The sequence below is a fragment of the Lithobates pipiens genome, unplaced genomic scaffold (assembly GCF_037356315.1).
Source record: "Lithobates pipiens isolate NorthernLeopardFrog02 unplaced genomic scaffold, aLitPip1_a1.2 Scaffold_13, whole genome shotgun sequence".
NCBI lineage: Eukaryota > Metazoa > Chordata > Amphibia > Anura > Ranidae > Lithobates > Lithobates pipiens.
In genome coordinates, this window is record NW_027507718.1 from 530,868,403 (window position 1) to 530,888,448 (window position 20,046).

The following is a 20,046-nucleotide window of genomic DNA, read 5'->3' on the forward strand; positions in this document are numbered from 1 at the left end:
AATGTGTGGCAGGTGACATGGCAAGTTACAATCTGCAATGTGTGGCAGACTACGTGGCAAGTGACAATCCGCAATGTGTGGCAGGCAACGTGGCAAGTGACAATCCGCAATGTGTGGCAGGTGACGTGGCAAGTGGCAATCCGCAATGTGTGGCAGGTGACGTGGCAAGTGGCAATCCGCAATCTGTGGCAGGCTACGTGGCAATCCGCATCTGGTGGCAGGCGACGTGGCAAGTGACAATCCGCAATGTGTGGCAGGTGACATGGCAAGTGACAATCCGCAATGTGTGGCAGACTACATGGCAAGTGGCAATCCGCAATGTGTGGCAGGTGACGTGTCAAGTGACAATCCGCAATGTGTGGCAGGTGACGTGGCAAGTGACAATCCGCAATGTGTGGCAGGCAACGTGGTAAGTGACAATCCGCAATGTGTGGCAGGTGACGTGGCAAGTGGCAATCCACAATGTGTGGCAGGCTACGTGGCAATCCGCATCTGGTGGCAGGCGACGTGGCAAGTGACAATCCGCAATGTGTGGCAGGTGACGTGGCAAGTGACAATCCGCAATGTGTGGCAGACTACGTGGCAAGTGGCAATCTACAATGTGTGGCAGGTGACGTGGCAAGTGACAATCCGCAATGTGTGGCAGGCTACGTGGCAAGTGGCAATCTACAATGTGTGGCAGGTGACGTGGCAAGTGACAATCCGCAATGTGTGGCAGGCTACGTGGCAAGTGACAATCCCCAATGTGTGGCAGGTGATGTCGCAAGTGGCAATCCGCAATGTGTGTCAGGCAACGTGGCAAGTGACAATCCGCAATGTGTGGCAGGTGACATGGCAAGTGGCAATCCGCAATGTGTGGCAGGCAACGTGGCAATTTACAATCCGCAATGTGTGGCAGGTGACGTGGCAAGTGGCAATCCGCAATGTGTGGCAGGTGACGTGGCAAGTGGCAATCCGCAATGTGTGGCAGGTGACGTGGCAAGTGACAATCCGCAATGTGTGGCATACTACGTGGCAAGTGGCAATCCACAATGTGTGGCAGACTACGTGGCAAGTGGCAATCCGCAATGTGTGGCAGGTGACGTGGCAAGTGACAATCCGCAATGTGTGGCAGGTGACGTGGCAAGTGACAATCCGCAATGTGTGGCAGGCTACGTGGCAAGTGGCAATCCGCAATGTGTGGCAGACTATGTGGCAAGTGGCAATCTGCAATGTGTGGCAGGTGACATAGCAAGTGGCAATCCGCAATGTGTGTCAGGCAACGTGGCAAGTGGCAATCCGCAATATGTGGCAGGTGACGTGGCAAGTGGCAATCCGCAATGTGTGGCAGGCTACGTGGCAATCCGCATCTGGTGGCAGGCGACGTGGCAAGTGACAATCCGCAATGTGTGGCAGGTGACGTGGCAAGTGAAAATCCGCAATGTGTGGCAGGTGACGTGGCAAGTGGCAATGCGCAATGTGTGGCAGGTGACGTGGCAAGTCACAGTCCGCAATGTGTGGCAGACTACGTGGCAAGTGGCAATCCACAATGTGTGGCAGACTACGTGGCAAGTGGCAATCCGCAATGTGTGGCAGGTGACGGGGCAAGTGACAATCCGCAATGTGTGACAGGTGACGTGGCAAGTGGCAATCCGCAATGTGTGGCAGGCAACGTGGCAAGTGACAATCCCCAATGTGTGGCAGGTGATGTGGCAAGTGGCAATCTGCAATGTGTGTCAGGCAACGTGGCAAGTGACAATCCGCAATGTGTGGCAGGTGACATGGCAAGTGGCAATCCGCAATGTGTGGCAGGCAACGTGGCAATTTACAATCCGCAATGTGCGGCAGGTGACGTGGCAAGTGGCAATCCGCAATGTGTGGCAGGTGACGTGGCAAGTGGCAATCCGCAATGTGTGGCAGGTGACGTGGCAAGTGACAATCCGCAATGTGTGGCAGACTACGTGGCAAGTGGCAATCCACAATGTGTGGCAGACTACGTGGCAAGTGGCAATCCGCAATATGTGGCAGGTGACGTGGCAAGTGACAATCCGCAATGTGTGGCAGGTGACGTGGCAAGTGACAATCCGCAATGTGTGGCAGGCTATGTTGCAAGTGGCAATCCGCAATGTGTGGCAGGCAACGTGGCAAGTGACAATCCGCAATGTGTGGCAGGTGACGTGGCAAGTGGCAATCCGCAATGTGTGGCAGGTGACGTGGCAAGTGACAATCCGCAATGTGTGGCAGGCGACGTGGCAAGTGACAATCCGCAATGTGTGGCAGGCAACGTGGCAAGTGACAATCCGCAATGTGTGGCAGGTGACGTGGCAAGTGGCAATCCGCAATGTGTGGCAGGCAACGTGGCAAGTGACAATCCGCAATGTGTGGCAGGTGACGTGGCAAGTGGCAATCCGCAATGTGTGTCAGGCAACGTGGCAAGTGACAATCCGCAATGTGTGGCAGGTGACGTGGCAAGTGGCAATCCGCAATGTGTGGCAGGTGACGTGGCAAGTGACAATCCGCAATGTGTGGTAGACTACGTGGCAAGTGGCAATCTACAATGTGTGGCAGGTGACGTGGCAAGTGACAATCCGCAATGTGTGGCAGGTGACGTGGCAAGTGACAATCTACAATGTGTGGCAGGTGACGTGGCAAGTGACAATCCGCAATGTGTGGCAGGTGACGTGGCAAGTGGCAATCCGCAATGTGTGGCAGGCAACGTGGCAAGTGACAATCCGCAATGTGTGGCAGGTGACGTGGCAAGTGGCAATCCGCAATGTGTGGCAGGCAACGTGGCAAGTGACAATCCGCAATGTGTGGCAGGTGACGTGGCAAGTGGCAATCCGCAATGTGTGGCAGGCAACGTGGCAAGTGACAATCCGCAATGTGTGGCAGGTGACGTGGCAAGTGGCAATCCGCAATGTGTGGCAGGCAACGTGGCAAGTGACAATCCGCAATGTGTGGCAGGTGACGTGGCAAGTGGCAATCCGCAATGTGTGGCAGGCAACGTGGCAAGTGACAATCCGCAATGTGTGGCAGGTGACGTGGCAAGTGACAATCCGCAATGTGTGGCAGGCTACGTGGCAAGTGGCAATCTACAATGTGTGGCAGGTGACGTGGCAAGTGACAATCCGCAATGTGTGGCAGGCTATGTGGCAAGTGGCAATCCGCAATGTGTGGCAGGCAACGTGGCAAGTGACAATCCGCAATGTGTGGCAGGTGAGGTGGCAAGTGACAGTCCGCAATGTGTGGCAGACTACGTGGCAAGTGGCAAACCGCAATGTGTGGCAGGTGACGTGGCAAGTGACAATCCGCAATGTGTGGCAGGTGACGTGGCAAGTGACAATCCGCAATGTGTGGCAGGCTACGTGGCAAGTGGCAATCCGCAATGTGTGGCAATTGACAATCCGCAATGTGTGGCAGGTGACGTGGCAAGTGGCAATCCGCAATGTGTGGCAGGTGACGTGGCAAGTGGCAATGCGCAATGTGTGGCAGGTGACGTGGCAAGTCACAGTCCGCAATGTGTGGCAGACTACGTGGCAAGTGGCAATCCACAATGTGTGGCAGACTACGTGGCAAGTGGCAATCCGCAATGTGTGGCAGGTGACGGGGCAAGTGACAATCCGCAATGTGTGGCAGGTGACGTGGCAAGTGGCAATCCGCAATGTGTGGCAGGCAACGTGGCAAGTGACAATCCCCAATGTGTGGCAGGTGATGTGGCAAGTGGCAATCCGCAATGTGTGTCAGGCAACGTGGCAAGTGACAATCCGCAATGTGTGGCAGGTGACATGGCAAGTGGCAATCCGCAATGTGTGGCAGGCAACGTGGCAATTTACAATCCGCAATGTGTGGCAGGTGACGTGGCAAGTGGCAATCCGCAATGTGTGGCAGGTGACGTGGCAAGTGGCAATCCGCAATGTGTGGCAGGTGACGTGGCAAGTGACAATCCGCAATGTGTGGCAGGCAACGTGGCAAGTGACAATCCGCAATGTGTGGCAGGTGACGTGGCAAGTGGCAATCCGCAATGTGTGTCAGGTGACGTGGCAAGTGACAATCCGCAATGTGTGGCAGACTACGTGGCAAGTGGCAATCCACAATGTGTGGCAGACTACGTGGCAAGTGGCAATCCGCAATATGTGGCAGGTGACGTGGCAAGTGACAATCCGCAATGTGTGGCAGGTGACGTGGCAAGTGACAATCCGCAATGTGTGGCAGGCTATGTTGCAAGTGGCAATCCGCAATGTGTGGCAGGCAACGTGGCAAGTGACAATCCGCAATGTGTGGCAGGTGACGTGGCAAGTGGCAATCCGCAATGTGTGGCAGGTGACGTGGCAAGTGACAATCCGCAATGTGTGGCAGGCGACGTGGCAAGTGACAATCCGCAATGTGTGGCAGGCAACGTGGCAAGTGACAATCCGCAATGTGTGGCAGGTGACGTGGCAAGTGGCAATCCGCAATGTGTGGCAGGCAACGTGGCAAGTGACAATCCGCAATGTGTGGCAGGTGACGTGGCAAGTGGCAATCCGCAATGTGTGTCAGGCAACGTGGCAAGTGACAATCCGCAATGTGTGGCAGGTGACATGGCAAGTGGCAATCCGCAATGTGTGGCAGGTGACGTGGCAAGTGACAATCCGCAATGTGTGGTAGACTACGTGGCAAGTGGCAATCTACAATGTGTGGCAGGTGACTTGGCAAGTGACAATCCGCAATGTGTGGCAGGCTACGTGGCAAGTGGCAATCTACAATGTGTGGCAGGTGACGTGGCAAGTGACAATCCGCAATGTGTGGCAGGTGACGTGGCAAAAGGCAATCCGCAATGTGTGGCAGGCAACGTGGCAAGTGACAATCCGCAATGTGTGGCAGGTGACGTGGCAAGTGGCAATCCGCAATGTGTGGCAGGCAACGTGGCAAGTGACAATCCGCAATGTGTGGCAGGTGACTTGGCAAGTGGCAATCCGCAATGTGTGGCAGGCAACGTGGCAAGTGACAATCCGCAATGTGTGGCAGGTGACGTGGCAAGTGGCAATCCGCAATGTGTGGCAGGCAACGTGGCAAGTGACAATCCGCAATGTGTGGCAGGTGACGTGGCAAGTGACAATCCGCAATGTGTGGCAGGCTACGTGGCAAGTGGCAATCTACAATGTGTGGCAGGTGACGTGGCAAGTGACAATCCGCAATGTGTGGCAGGCTATGTGGCAAGTGGCAATCCGCAATGTGTGGCAGGCAACGTGGCAAGTGACAATCCGCAATGTGTGGCAGGTGAGGTGGCAAGTGACAGTCCGCAATGTGTGGCAGACTACGTGGCAAGTGGCAAACCGCAATGTGTGGCAGGTGACGTGGCAAGTGACAATCCGCAATGTGTGGCAGGTGACGTGGCAAGTGACAATCCGCAATGTGTGGCAGGCTACGTAGCAAGTGGCAATCCGCAATGTGTGGCAGGCAACGTGGCAATTGACAATCCGCAATGTGTGGCAGGTGACGTGGCAAGTGGCAATCCGCAATGTGTGGCAGGTGACGTGGCAAGTGGCAATGCGCAATGTGTGGCAGGTGACGTGGCAAGTCACAGTCCGCAATGTGTGGCAGACTACGTGGCAAGTGGCAATCCACAATGTGTGGCAGACTACGTGGCAAGTGGCAATCCGCAATGTGTGGCAGGTGACGGGGCAAGTGACAATCCGCAATGTGTGGCAGGTGACGTGGCAAGTGGCAATCCGCAATGTGTGGCAGGCAACGTGGCAAGTGACAATCCCCAATGTGTGGCAGGTGATGTGGCAAGTGGCAATCCGCAATGTGTGTCAGGCAACGTGGCAAGTGACAATCCGCAATGTGTGGCAGGTGACATGGCAAGTGGCAATCCGCAATGTGTGGCAGGCAACGTGGCAATTTACAATCCGCAATGTGTGGCAGGTGACGTGGCAAGTGGCAATCCGCAATGTGTGGCAGGTGACGTGGCAAGTGGCAATCCGCAATGTGTGGCAGGTGACGTGGCAAGTGACAATCCGCAATGTGTGGCAGACTACGTGGCAAGTGGCAATCCACAATGTGTGGCAGACTACGTGGCAAGTGGCAATCCGCAATGTGTGGCAGGTGACGTGGCAAGTGACAATCCGAAATGTGTGGCAGGTGACGTGGCAAGTGGCAATCCGCAATGTGTGTCAGGCAACGTGGCAAGTGACAATCCGCAATGTGTGGCAGGCTATGTGGCAAGTGGCAATCCGCAATGTGTGGCAGGCAACGTGGCAAGTGACAATCTGCAATGTGTGGCAGGCTACGTGGCAAGTGACAATCCGCAATGTGTGGCAGGTGACGTGGCAAGTGACAATCCGCAATGTGTGGCAGGTGACGTGGCAAGTGACAATCCGCAATGTGTGGCAGGCTACATGGCAAGTGGCAATCCGCAATGTGTGGCAGGCAACGTGGCAATTGACAATCCGCAATGTGTGGCAGGTGACGTGGCAAGTGGCAATCCGCAATGTGTGGCAGGTGACGTGGCAAGTGGCAATGCGCAATGTGTGGCAGGTGACGTGGCAAGTCACAGTCCGCAATGTGTGGCAGACTACGTGGCAAGTGGCAATCCACAATGTGTGGCAGACTACGTGGCAAGTGGCAATCCGCAATGTGTGGCAGGTGACGGGGCAAGTGACAATCCGCAATGTGTGGCAGGTGACGTGGCAAGTGGCAATCCGCAATGTGTGGCAGGCAACGTGGCAAGTGACAATCCCCAATGTGTGGCAGGTGATGTGGCAAGTGGCAATCCGCAATGTGTGTCAGGCAACGTGGCAAGTGACAATCCGCAATGTGTGGCAGGTGACATGGCAAGTGGCAATCCGCAATGTGTGGCAGGCAACGTGGCAATTTACAATCCGCAATGTGTGGCAGGTGACGTGGCAAGTGGCAATCCGCAATGTGTGGCAGGTGACGTGGCAAGTGGCAATCCGCAATGTGTGGCAGGTGACGTGGCAAGTGACAATCCGCAATGTGTGGCAGACTACGTGGCAAGTGGCAATCCACAATGTGTGGCAGACTACGTGGCAAGTGGCAATCCGCAATGTGTGGCAGGTGACGTGGCAAGTGACAATCCGAAATGTGTGGCAGGTGACGTGGCAAGTGACAATCCGCAATGTGTGGCAGGCTACGTGGCAAGTGGCAATCCGCAATGTGTGGCAGGTGACGTGGCAAGTGGCAATCCGCAATGTGTGGCAGGCTACGTGGCAATCCGCATCTGGTGGCAGGCGACGTGGCAAGTGACAATCCACAATGTGTGGCAGGTGACGTGGCAAGTGACAATCCGCAATGTGTGGCAGACTACGTGGCAAGTGGCAATCCGCAATGTGTGGCAGGCAACGTGGCAAGTGACAATCCGCAATGTGTGGCAGGTGACGTGGCAAGTGGCAATCCGCAATGTGTGGCAGGTGACGTGGCAAGTGACAATCCGCAATGTGTGGCAGGCGACGTGGCAAGTGACAATCCGCAATGTGTGGCAGGCAACGTGGCAAGTGACAATCCGCAATGTGTGGCAGGTGACGTGGCAAGTGGCAATCCGCAATGTGTGGTAGGCAACGTGGCAAGTGACAATCCGCAATGTGTGGCAGGTGACGTGGCAAGTGGCAATCCGCAATGTGTGTCAGGCAACGTGGCAAGTGACAATCCGCAATGTGTGGCAGGTGACGTGGCAAGTGGCAATCCGCAATGTGTGGCAGGTGACGTGGCAAGTGACAATCCGCAATGTGTGGCAGACTACGTGGCAAGTGGCAATCTACAATGTGTGGCAGGTGACGTGGCAAGTGACAATCCGCAATGTGTGGCAGGCTACGTGGCAAGTGGCAATCTACAATGTGTGGCAGGTGACGTGGCAAGTGACAATCCACAATGTGTGGCAGGTGACGTGGCAAGTGACAATCCGCAATGTGTGGCAGACTACGTGGCAAGTGGCAATCCGCAATGTGTGGCAGGTGACGTGGCAAGTGACAATCCGCAATGTGTGGCAGGTGACGTGGCAAGTGACAATCCGCAATGTGTGGCAGGCTATGTGGCAAGTGGCAATCCGCAATGTGTGGCAGGCAACGTGGCAAGTGACAATCCGCAATGTGTGGCAGGTGACGTGGCAAGTGGCAATCCACAATGTGTGGCAGGTGACGTGGCAAGTGACAATCCGCAATGTGTGGCAGGCGACGTGGCAAGTGACAATCCGCAATGTGTGGCAGGCAACGTGGCAAGTGACAATCCGCAATGTGTGGCAGGTGACATGGCAAGTGGCAATCCGCAATGTGTGGTAGGCAACGTGGCAAGTGACAATCCGCAATGTGTGGCAGGTGACGTGGCAAGTGGCAATCCGCAATGTGTGTCAGGCAACGTGGCAAGTGATAATCCGCAATGTGTGGCAGGTGACGTGGCAAGTGGCAATCCGCAATGTGTGGCAGGTGACGTGGCAAGTGACAATCCGCAATGTGTGGCAGACTACGTGGCAAGTGGCAATCTACAATGTGTGGCAGGTGACGTGGCAAGTGACAATCCGCAATGTGTGGCAGGCTACGTGGCAAGTGGCAATCTACAATGTGTGGCAGGTGACGTGGCAAGTGACAATCCGCAATGTGTGGCAGGTGACGTGGCAAGTGACAATCCGCAATGTGTGGCAGGCTACGTGGCAAGTGGCAATCCGCAATGTGTGGCAGGTGACGTGGCAAGTGGCAATCCGCAATGTGTGGCAGGCTACGTGGCAATCCGCATCTGGTGGCAGGCGACGTGGCAAGTGACAATCCACAATGTGTGGCAGGTGACGTGGCAAGTGACAATCCGCAATGTGTGGCAGGTGACGTGGCAAGTGACAATCCGCAATGTGTGGCAGGCGACGTGGCAAGTGACAATCCGCAATGTGTGGCAGGCAACGTGGCAAGTGACAATCCGCAATGTGTGGCAGGTGACGTGGCAAGTGGCAATCCGCAATGTGTGGCAGGCAACGTGGCAAGTGACAATCCGCAATGTGTGGCAGGCAACGTGGCAAGTGACAATCCGCAATGTGTGGCAGGTGACGTGGCAAGTGGCAATCCGCAATGTGTGGCAGGCAACGTGGCAAGTGACAATCCGTAATGTGTGGCAGGTGACGTGGCAAGTGGCAATCCGCAATGTGTGTCAGGCAACGTGGCAAGTGACAATCCGCAATGTGTGGCAGGTGACGTGGCAAGTGGCAATCCGCAATGTGTGGCAGGTGACGTGGCAAGTGACAATCCGCAATGTGTGGCAGACTACGTGGCAAGTGGCAATCTACAATGTGTGGCAGGTGACGTGGCAAGTGACATTCCGCAATGTGTGGCAGGCTACGTGGCAAGTGGCAATCTACAATGTGTGGCAGGTGACGTGGCAAGTGACAATCCGCAATGTGTGGCAGGCTATGTGGCAAGTGGCAATCCGCAATGTGTGGCAGGCAACGTGGCAAGTGACAATCCGCAATGTGTGGCAGGTGACGTGGCAAGTGGCAATCCGCGATGTGTGGCAGGCGACGTGGCAAGTGAAAATCCGCAATGTGTGGCAGGTTACGTGGCAAGTGACAATCCGCAATGTGTGGCAGGCGACGTGGCAAGTGACAATCCGCAATGTGTGGCAGGCAACGTGGCAAGTGACAATCCGCAATGTGTGGCAGGTGACATGGCAAGTGGCAATCCGCAATGTGTGGCAGGCAACGTGGCAAGTGACAATCCGCAATGTGTGGCAGGTGACGTGGCAAGTGGCAATCCGCAATGTGTGGCAGGCTACGTGGCAATCCGCATCTGGTGGCAGGCGACGTGGCAAGTGACAATCCGCAATGTGTGGCAGGTGACGTGGCAAGTGACAACCTGCAGTGTGTGGCAGGCTACGTTGCAAGTGGCAATCCGCAATGTGTGGCAGGCTACGTGGCAAGTGACAATCCACAATGTGTGGCAGGTGACGTGGCAAGTAACAATCCGCATTTGGTGACAAGTGACGTGGCAAGTGACAATCCACATTTGGTGGCAGGCGACATGGCAAGTGACATCCTCAGGGCTCCCACTGATTCTGCATTATGGTGAGTTGAACCATTTAATTTTATATTATAATGTATTAATAGAAATAATGCGCTTCAATCATCCTGACACCATAATAACCATGGTGCCGTAATGATTGAAGCGCAAATACCAGCCATTTCCCATATAAATTGCCCCCAAAAAAAACATATTTTATAGCAGTGCCCCTCCCGAGATTAGACTCTGGATCCGCCCCTGGTCCACATCGGCCGTTAACCCGATGTAGTCGGACACCTGACGGTCTAGGCGTTCCCTGATGCTGGATCCGGATGACACCTGTTGATGGGTCGGCTGAAAGAATGACCTCATATCCAAAGTCACCAACACATCTTCAAACCGGCCTCTTCTTGCAGGTGCTGTTGGATTGGTACCCGCAACTCCTTCTCTGGGAGTGAGAATTCCTCCTCCGTGCACGCAAAAGCAGAATGCGCATTTCTCGAAGCAAGGCCTGGAAGTGCTGCATTCTGACAGCCCTCTGCGACGGCGGTAACATTTCCGCCATTTTGTGTTTGTACCGGGGGTCTAAGTACGTTGCCACCCAGTACTGGTCCTTGACCCTTATGCTTTTTATACGGGGGTCCCTATTAAAACACTGGAGCATGAAGGCCCCCATTTGCACTAAAGTGGAAGCGGTGTGGTGGCCTGGCTCCTGCTCATCATCCAGGATAATGTCGTCCTCTTCATTCTCCTCTCCCCATCCACGCACAACAGGGATCCCAGAAAGGTTTAAAGCATGCTCTTCTTGCTCCTCCTCATCCGCCCCGGCACCATCCTCCTCTGACTCCTCTTCAGACTCCTGTTGTTCACTTGTCTCAGATAGAGTAGCCCCCCCTGGGAATTCATCCAGCATTGCGACTTCCTCATCTTCCCGCTCCTGCTCCTCCATGGCTTGATCAATGACACGACGCAATGCACGCTCCATAAAGAAGGCATAAGGTACCATGTCACTGATGGCGCCATGGCTGCGACTGACCAGTTTTGTGATCTCCTCAAATGGCCGCAGAAGTCTGCATGCGTCGCGCATGAGCAGCCACTGGCGCGGTGAAAAAAAACCCAGCTCCCCAGAACCGGTTCTGCCGCAGAGTTCATACAGGTAGACGTTAACTGCACATTTCTGCTGGAGCAGCCTTTCAAGCATATAGAAGGTTGAGTTCCATCGCGTCAGGCAATCGCAAATAAGACGTCTGACCGGCAGATTGTGTCGCCGCTGAATGTCAGCAAGGCGAGCCATGGCCGTGTAAGATCTTCTGAAATGGGCCGAGATTTTCCTTGCCTGCCGTAAGATGTCCTGGACCCCAGGGTATTTGAGAACGAATCGCTGCACGACCAAGTTTAAGACGTGTGCCATGCATGGCACGTGCGTGATTTTGCCCTGTTTCAATGCGCTAAGCAGATTGGCACCGTTGTCACACACCACTTTACCAACTATCAAATTGAGCGGTGTTAGCCACTGATCTGCCTGTGAACGCAAAGCTGAAAGGAGTGCCGGGCCAGTGTGGCTCTTGGCTTCCAGGCACAACAGACGCAGCACAGCATGGCAATGTCTCACCTGACATGTGGAATAGGTTCTGGGGAGCTTGGGCGGCGCAGCGGAAGAGACGCTAGCAGCGGAAAAGGAGGAGTCAGGTGAGGAGGAGAGGGAGAAGGATGGAGTAGGAGGAGGAGGAGAAGAAGAGTCAGGCCTGCATGCAATCTGTGGCGGTAAAACCAAATCTACACGGGTGCCACAGGTTACATGCTTGACGGCCGTCAGAAGGTTCACCCAGTGGGCAGTAAAAGTGATATACCTTCCCTGCCCGTGTTTGCACCACGTGTCTGTGGTCAGATGTATCTTGGCACCGACGCTGTGTGCCAGAGATACATTCACTTGCCGCTGAACATGGCCATATAGCTCTGGGATGCCCTTCTGTGAGAAATACTTCCTTCCTGGGACCTTCCATTGTGGTGTTCCAATGGCCACAAATTTGCGAAAGGCCTCAGAGTCCACCAGTTTATATGGCAGTAGTTGGCGGGCAATGAGTTCTGACAAGCCAGCCGTCAACCGTTGGGCAAGAGGGTTATCCGGCGTCATCATTTTTTTACGCTCGAACATTAGGCCCACGGAAGCCTGCCTTTTTGCAGAAAAACGTGAGCTTGGCGTGATGGAAGGTGGAGTGGAGGACAATTGTGAGGAGAGAGGAGAAGGAGAAGTAGAAGACGAGGCTGGACGGTGAGAGCCTGGAGTGTGGCTTTGTGTGTTCCGTTGCTCCCACTGGGCTCGGTGATGGCTGCTCATGTGCCTTCTTAAGGCGGTAGTCCCTAGGTGAGTGTTGGGCTTACCGCGACTAATGCGTTGACTGCAAAGATTGCAGATGGCAACGCTATTGTCAGCAGTGGACACGTTAAAAAAAGCCCACACTGCGGAGCCATGTGCCGGTGTCCTGGGAGCGCCAGATGTGACCGTACATGGTCGATGACTCGCTCCTGATACATTTGCAGTCTGCTTTGTCCCTCCTGTGCAATGTAAGTTATTCCTGCTTCTCCTCCCTATCTGCTGGTCCATATCTCCCTCTGAACTCCCCTCCTCTTCCTCTCTTGTGGGCACCCACGTGACATCACTAGACACGTCATCATCAACGTCACCTTCCCCACCGCTATAAGTAGAGATCTCGGAGTAGGCAGCAACACCTGGGACCAACCTCCTCCTTGGGCTGATCTGGGTACTGTCGTCAGACTGCTGAGTAGCGGTTGTTGCTACCTCCTCTTCCTGATCCAATGCCAAGAGTGGCTGCGCATCAGAAATGTCCTCTTGATATAGATCGGAAAATAATTCCTGTGACTCAAGCGGAAGGTATGTGGTGGTGGTGGTGTTGTTGGTGGTAGTGTCTTTGGGGGTGCACATAGCAGAGAGTGAAGAAGAGGGTGCAGATCGAGAGGATGAGGAGGGTGCAGAAGAGTAAGGCTGAGCGAGCCACTCAACCAAGTCTGGTGCGTCCTTTAAAGTAATTGAACGCACCTTCTGCAACTTCCCACTTTGGCTCAAGCCTGTTGCTCCTGCCCTACCCCTACCACCCCTGCGGAAGGGCCTGTCTCTTCCTCTGCCTGTCATTTTTTAAATGACCCTGTGACAAAACTCTCAGTCCCTATACCGATGAAGGACTTCTGCAGTATAGGGCAGCGGTCAGCAGTAGTGCACCTCAACCCTATGTATTGTGGACCGATACCAGTCCTTATAGAATAGCAGACTGTACCTCACTCAACCCTATGTACTGTAGCACCCTATATACCTTACCAGTCCTTATAAGGACTTTTGTGGACCAAGTAGGTTGTGTGTGAGTGATTAGCAGACTGTATCTCAGTCCCTATACCGATGAAGGACTGCTGCAGTATAGGGCAGCGGTCAGCAGTAGTGCACCTCAACCCTATGTATTGTGGACCGATACCAGTCCTTATAGAATAGCAGACTGTACCTCACTCAACCCTATGTACTGTAGCACCCTAGACAGACCAAGTTACCAGTCCTTATAAGGACTTTTGTGGACCAAGTAGGTTGTGTGTGAGTGATTAGCAGACTGTACGTCAGTCCCTATACCGATGAAGGACTGCTGCAGTATAGGGCAGCGGTCAGCAGTAGTGCACCTCAACCCTATGTATTGTGGACCGATACTAGTCCTTACAGAATAGCAGACTGTACCTCACTCAACCCTATGTACTGTAGCACCCTACACCAAGTTACCAGTCCTTATAAGGACCTTTGTGGAACAAGTAGGTTGTGTGTGACTGATTAGCAGACTGTACGTCAGTCCCTATACTGATGAAGGACTGCTGCAGTATAGGGCACTGGGCAGCGGTCAGCAGTAGTGCACCTCAACCCTATGTATTGTGGACATATACCAGTCCTTACAGAATAGCAGACTGTACCTCACTCAACCCTATGTACTGTAGCACCCTACACCAAGTTACCAGTCCCTATAAGGACCTTTGTGGAACAAGTAGGTTGTGTGTGACTGATTAGCAGACTGTACGTCAGTCCCTATACTGATGAAGGACTGCTGCAGTATAGGGCAGCGGTCAGCAGTAGTGCACCTCAACCCTATGTATTGTGGACTGATACCAGTCCTTATAGAATAGCAGACTGTACCTCACTCAACCCTATGTACTGTAGCACCCTACACCAAGTTAGCAGTCCTTATAAGGACTTTTGTGGACCAAGTAGGTTGTGTGTGAGTGATTAGCAGACTGTACGTCAGTCCCTATACCGATGAAGGACTGCTGCAGTATAGGGCAGCGGTCAGCAGTAGTGCACCTCAACCCTATGTATTGTGGACCAATACCAGTCCTTATAGAATAGCAGACTGTACCTCACTCAACCCTATGTACTGTAGCACCCTAGACAGACCAAGTTACCAGTCCTTATAAGGACTTTTGTGGACCAAGTAGGTTGTGTGTGACTGATTAGCAGACTGTACGTCAGTCCCTATACTGATGAAGGACTGCTGCAGTATAGGGCACTGGGCAGTGGTCAGCAGTAGTGCACCTCAACCCTATGTATTGTGGACTTATACCAGTCCTTACAGAATAGCAGACTGTACCTCACTCAACCCTATGTACTGTAGCACCCTACACCAAGTTACCAGTCCTTATAAGGACCTTTGTGGAACAAGTAGGTTGTGTGTGACTGATTAGCAGACTGTACGTCAGTCCCTATACTGATGAAGGACTGCTGCAGTATAGGGCAGCGGTCAGCAGTAGTGCACCTCAACCCTATGTATTGTGGACCTATACCAGTCCTTATAGAATAGCAGACTGTACCTCACTCAACCCTATGTACTGTAGCACCCTAGACCAAGTTACCAGTCCTTATAAGGACCTTTGTGTAACAAGTAGGTTGTGTGTGACTGATTAGCAGACTGTACGTCAGTCCCTATACTGATGAAGGACTGCTGCAGTATAGGGCAGCGGTCAGCAGTAGTGCACCTCAACCCTATGTATTGTGGACCGATACCAGTCCTTACAGAATAGCACACTGTACCTCACTCAACCCTATGTACTGTAGCACCCTACACCAAGTTACCAGTCCTTATAAGGACCTTTGTGGAACAAGTAGGTTGTGTGTGACTGATTAGCAGACTGTACGTCAGTCCCTATACTGATGAAGGACTGCTGCAGTATAGGGCAGCGGTCAGCAGTAGTGCACCTCAACCCTATGTATTGTGGACCTATACCAGTCCTTATAGAAGAGCAGACTGTACCTCACTCAACCCTATGTACTGTAGCACCCTAGACCAAGTTACCAGTCCTTATAAGGACCTTTGTGGAACAAGTAGGTTGTGTGTGACTGATTAGCAGACTGTACGTCAGTCCCTATACTGATGAAGGACTGCTGCAGTATAGGGCAGCGGTCAGCAGTAGTGCACCTCAACCCTATGTATTGTGGACCTGTACCAGTCCTTACAGAATAGCAGACTGTACCTCACTCAACCCTATGTACTGTAGCACCCTACACCAAGTTACCAGTCCTTATAAGGACCTTTGTGGAACAAGTAGGTTGTGTGTGACTGATTAGCAGACTGTACGTCAGTCCCTATACTGATGAAGGACTGCTGCAGTATAGGGCAGCGGTCAGCAGTAGTGCACCTCAACCCTATGTATTGTGGACCGATACCAGTCCTTACAGAATAGCAGACTGTACCTCACTCAACCCTATGTACTGTAGCACCCTAGACAGACCAAGTTACCAGTCCTGATAAAGAGCTTTGTGGAACAAGTAGGTTGTGAATGATTAGCAGACTGCAGCAGAAGGGCAGCAGTCAAGTATAATATCCTTTCTATATTTGGAAGAAAGAATATTATACGTGTACAAGCCTATTACCATACCACTGATACCAGTCCTGAAAAGAACCTTTGTGGAACTAATAGTAACAGCAAGTCTTTAATCTGACCCTCACTGCCTGACACACTGCTTCCTGCCTGTCCCTATATAAACTGGCAAAACAGAGGCTGCTGGAACAATAACTGGTTACTGGAATAGCACTTTTGTGGACCTGATAGTAACAGCTAATGATGATGATGATGATGATGATGATGATGATGACTAATCTGGCTGTCCCTACAGCAGACACACCGTCCTGTCCCTTTCTCTAAACTGACAAAAGACACTCAGGCTGCTGCAACAATCAGTAGCACAGCAAACCTATATACACCTAACACCTATACCAGTCCTGAAAAGAACTTTTGTGTACCAAATAGCTAGTGGTTTATCTCTCCCTACTCCACACAGCAACCTCTCCCTATAGTGACAGAAGAAAGAATGTAAAATGGCCACCGGATCGGGTGTATTTATAAGTTAGGGGGAATGTCCAAGTGTCCATGTGCTGTAATGTCTCAATTGGCTGTCCTGTACCCCATGATGGATGTCTCATCAGGTCAAAGTTCTTTTACACAGTAAAAACACAGAAGTCCGCCGGGCGAATGGTGCCAATAGTCCGCCGAATGGGCGGACCGCGAACAGCCGAAATTCGCCGCAAAACGACCGCCGAGCGAACTGTTCGGCCATCACTACTGGCCATTCCCTATTACCTCCATTTAAGGTTGATTCAAAAGAATTTTTGTAAAAGTTTGTCTACCTGTTGATTTCTGCTGTCATTTTGGAGCATCCTGGACCCTTAACCTCATTTTCTGCAAATAAAATCCACAAAAAGGCATCTCCTAGACACTTTTCCTGTGTTGTAGGTATGTGTGGTACTGTACTATTGCTGGAGAACCTGTCAATTCTCAGCAGCTCATTTGGGGGTAATGCTATACACAGGGCCGGTGCTATCACTAGGTGAACTAGGCAGCCGCTGCCCCTCCTCCACACACACCGGTGCACCTACACACAGCGGAAGTGAGCTGAGATTCTGGACAAAGTCATTCACTGGATAATGGTGATCGCTGCTCGCTGCGGCTACAGTCAGCCCAAAGCTCAGATTTCCGTCTGTCATTGCCCCCCAGCATGGAGCCCAGGGTGGAGGTGTCGGGGTGGCTGGTCTGGTCTGCAGGAGTGTACCAGAGGAGGAGAGGGAATGTCCCCTACGGGGAACCATGCCGAGATAGGAGAGTTCAGGTGTAGGGTGGAGGTACTCCAGCCAAGTGCTGCTCGCTGTGTTCGCCAAGATGGCTCAGGTCAGTTCAATGAGGGGGCAACACACATCGCAGAGTGCTATTGTTTTTAAAGTGTCTTGAAAAACATGCGAGGGTACAGATGCCTTCAAGTTCTGGATTTAGGAAACCCCTAGTGGCGGGAATGTGTGCAGATATTTGTAGATGCCGCACCCAGGAGGAATCCCGCCACTAGCACAACACCCCCTCCTCCACCAGAGGAGGGATGACCAACCAGAGGGCAAGGAGAGCCTGACGGAGGAGGGGGTATTGGGCTAGCGGTGGGATTCCTCCTGGGTGCGACATCTACAAACATCTACACAAATTCCCGCCACTAGGGGTTTCCTAAATCAGAACTTGAAGGCATCCGTACCCTCGCATGTTTTTAAAGACATAATCACTGGAATGTTGACTACACCATTTATAATATTTGTAAGTGTTCTTCTTTTTTGATACTGCACTCTAATAATACTGTATGTCACTGAATACTAGTGTCATTATTATGCATTTATCCATTTATTATTCTGTTCTAGAAAAACATAGTTTCTTCTTGCTTATACCCCTGAAGAAGGAGACAACTTAGTACTCTGAAACGCGTTGGGTACAAGAAACCACAAACTTTATTGTACATTTATGCATGTGACGGTGTATAAGTTTTAGACGTGTTTAAACATTCTATGCTTTTATATATATTATTTTCTATACATTTCCTAAATAAATATTTTTGAAACATTAATTAATTATAATATTATTAATTAAACATTATTAATATACCTTACAAAAATATTTTGAAATAGTATTGTGCCTTAAAAGTATACCACGCATGGGGATTTCTTTTCTTTTCTCTATTAAAGAGGAAGTAAACCCCGATGGGTGTTACTTCCTCTTTGATTCCCTGCAAAGGTAAAGCATAATGGACTACTATGCATCGCATCGCATCGCATAGTAGCCCATTATGTGTCACTTACCTGACACAGGAGCCAGCGAAGTCACTGATGCCCCCTGTAGTTCCGAGCGTCCATCTTCTTGGTGGGAGCTGTGATTCGCTGGAGCAGCGATGACGTCACTCCCACGCATGCGCACGGGAGCCGACACTCGCGGCATATCGCCGTGATCTGCGGCTTACCCAGTGCGCATGCGCCATAGACAGCGGTGGCTGTCTTCAGGTAAATATCTCCTAAACTGTATAGGTTTAGGAGATATTTCTTGGACCTACAGGTAAGCCTTAATCTAGACCAGGGATCCTCAAACTACGGCCCTCCAGCTGTTGCTTAACTACACATCCCATGAGGCATTGAGCAACTCTGACATTCACAGACATGACTAGGCATGATGGGAATTGTAGTTCCTGAACAACTGGAGGGCCGTAGTTTGAAGACCCATGATCTAGGCTTACCTCTAGGTAAAAAAGGTTTGTAAGGGTTTGCAACCACTTTAATACTGGATGTGGCACTACCCCTTGATCAACATCACTGGCCCCACAATTTTTTCTTCAATTATTGTTTTGCGGGGTGTATCCATTGATTTATTTGTGATCTTCAATGATTGATTTGCGATTCATTCTCATCGATGTGGGGTCCCTGCCAGTGGCGGAACTACCGCCATAGCAACCCACGCGGTCGCCATGGGGCCCGCAGTCACTATGGGGCCCGCAGCCTAGTGGGGACCGCTGCCGAATGGGGCCCTCAGCCGGGGCCCGCTGCCGAGTAGTCCGGGGCTCGGCATTGGCAAGCTTCTGTCCTGCCTAGAACACCAGCGTCAGCCCCGTCCCAGCGTCGTGACGTCACTCGGCCGGAGGCTCGATGGGCGGAGCTACTGAGCTATGGTATGCTGAGCTACTGCTGAGCTACTGCAGCCTGCATACAAGAGGAGCCAGGCAGCACCGCCGAGGAGGAACCAGTCAATGCCCTCACTTTATTGCAGAATTTGCTGACTACAATTTCAGAGGTACCATACAAGCTAAATTAAGCTGATGCAGTGATGGGGCCAGACTGCATTCTGAACTGTCTGTGAGTTTGACTGATTTTTCTAATATGTAGCATGGCGGGGAGGGAGGGGGTAAATGTCCTGCACTGGTCACAGTAATTTTTGTATTAATGTCCTGCACTGGTCACTGGTCACTGATGAATGAATTTACTGGTCACGGTCATTGATGAATGAATTTACTGGTCACGGTCATTGATGAATGAATTTACTGGTCACGGTCATTGATGAATGAATTTACTGGTCACGGTCATTGATGAATGAATTTACTGGTCACGGTCACTGATGAATGAATTTACTGGTCACTGATGAATGAATTTACTGGTCATGGTCACTGATGAATGAATTTACTGGTCACTGATGTATGAATTTACTGGTCATGGTCACTGATGAATGAATTTACTGGTCACGGTCACTGATGAATGAATTTACTGGTCACGGTCACTGATGAATGAATTTACTGGTCACGGTCACTGATGAATGAATTTACTGGTCACTGATGAATGAATTTACTGGTCATGGTCACTGATGAATGAATTTACTGGTCACGGTCACTGATGAATGAATTTACTGGTCACGGTCATTGATGAATGAATTTACTGGTCACTGTCACTGATGAATGAATTTACTGGTCACTGATGAATGAATTTACTGGTCAAGGTAATTGATGAATGAATTTACTGGTCACGGTCACTGATGAATGAATTTACTGGTCACGGTCACTGATGAATGAATTTACTGGTCACTGATGAATGAATTTACTGGTCACGGTCACTGATGAATGAATTTACTGGTCACTGATGAATGAATTTACTGGTCACTGATGAATGAATTTACTGGTCACGGTCGAATTAATTTAATGTGAGTATGGTAATCTGTATGGTAATCTGTTTTTCAATGGAATTAGTTAATTTTTTTTGTGGGGGGGCTG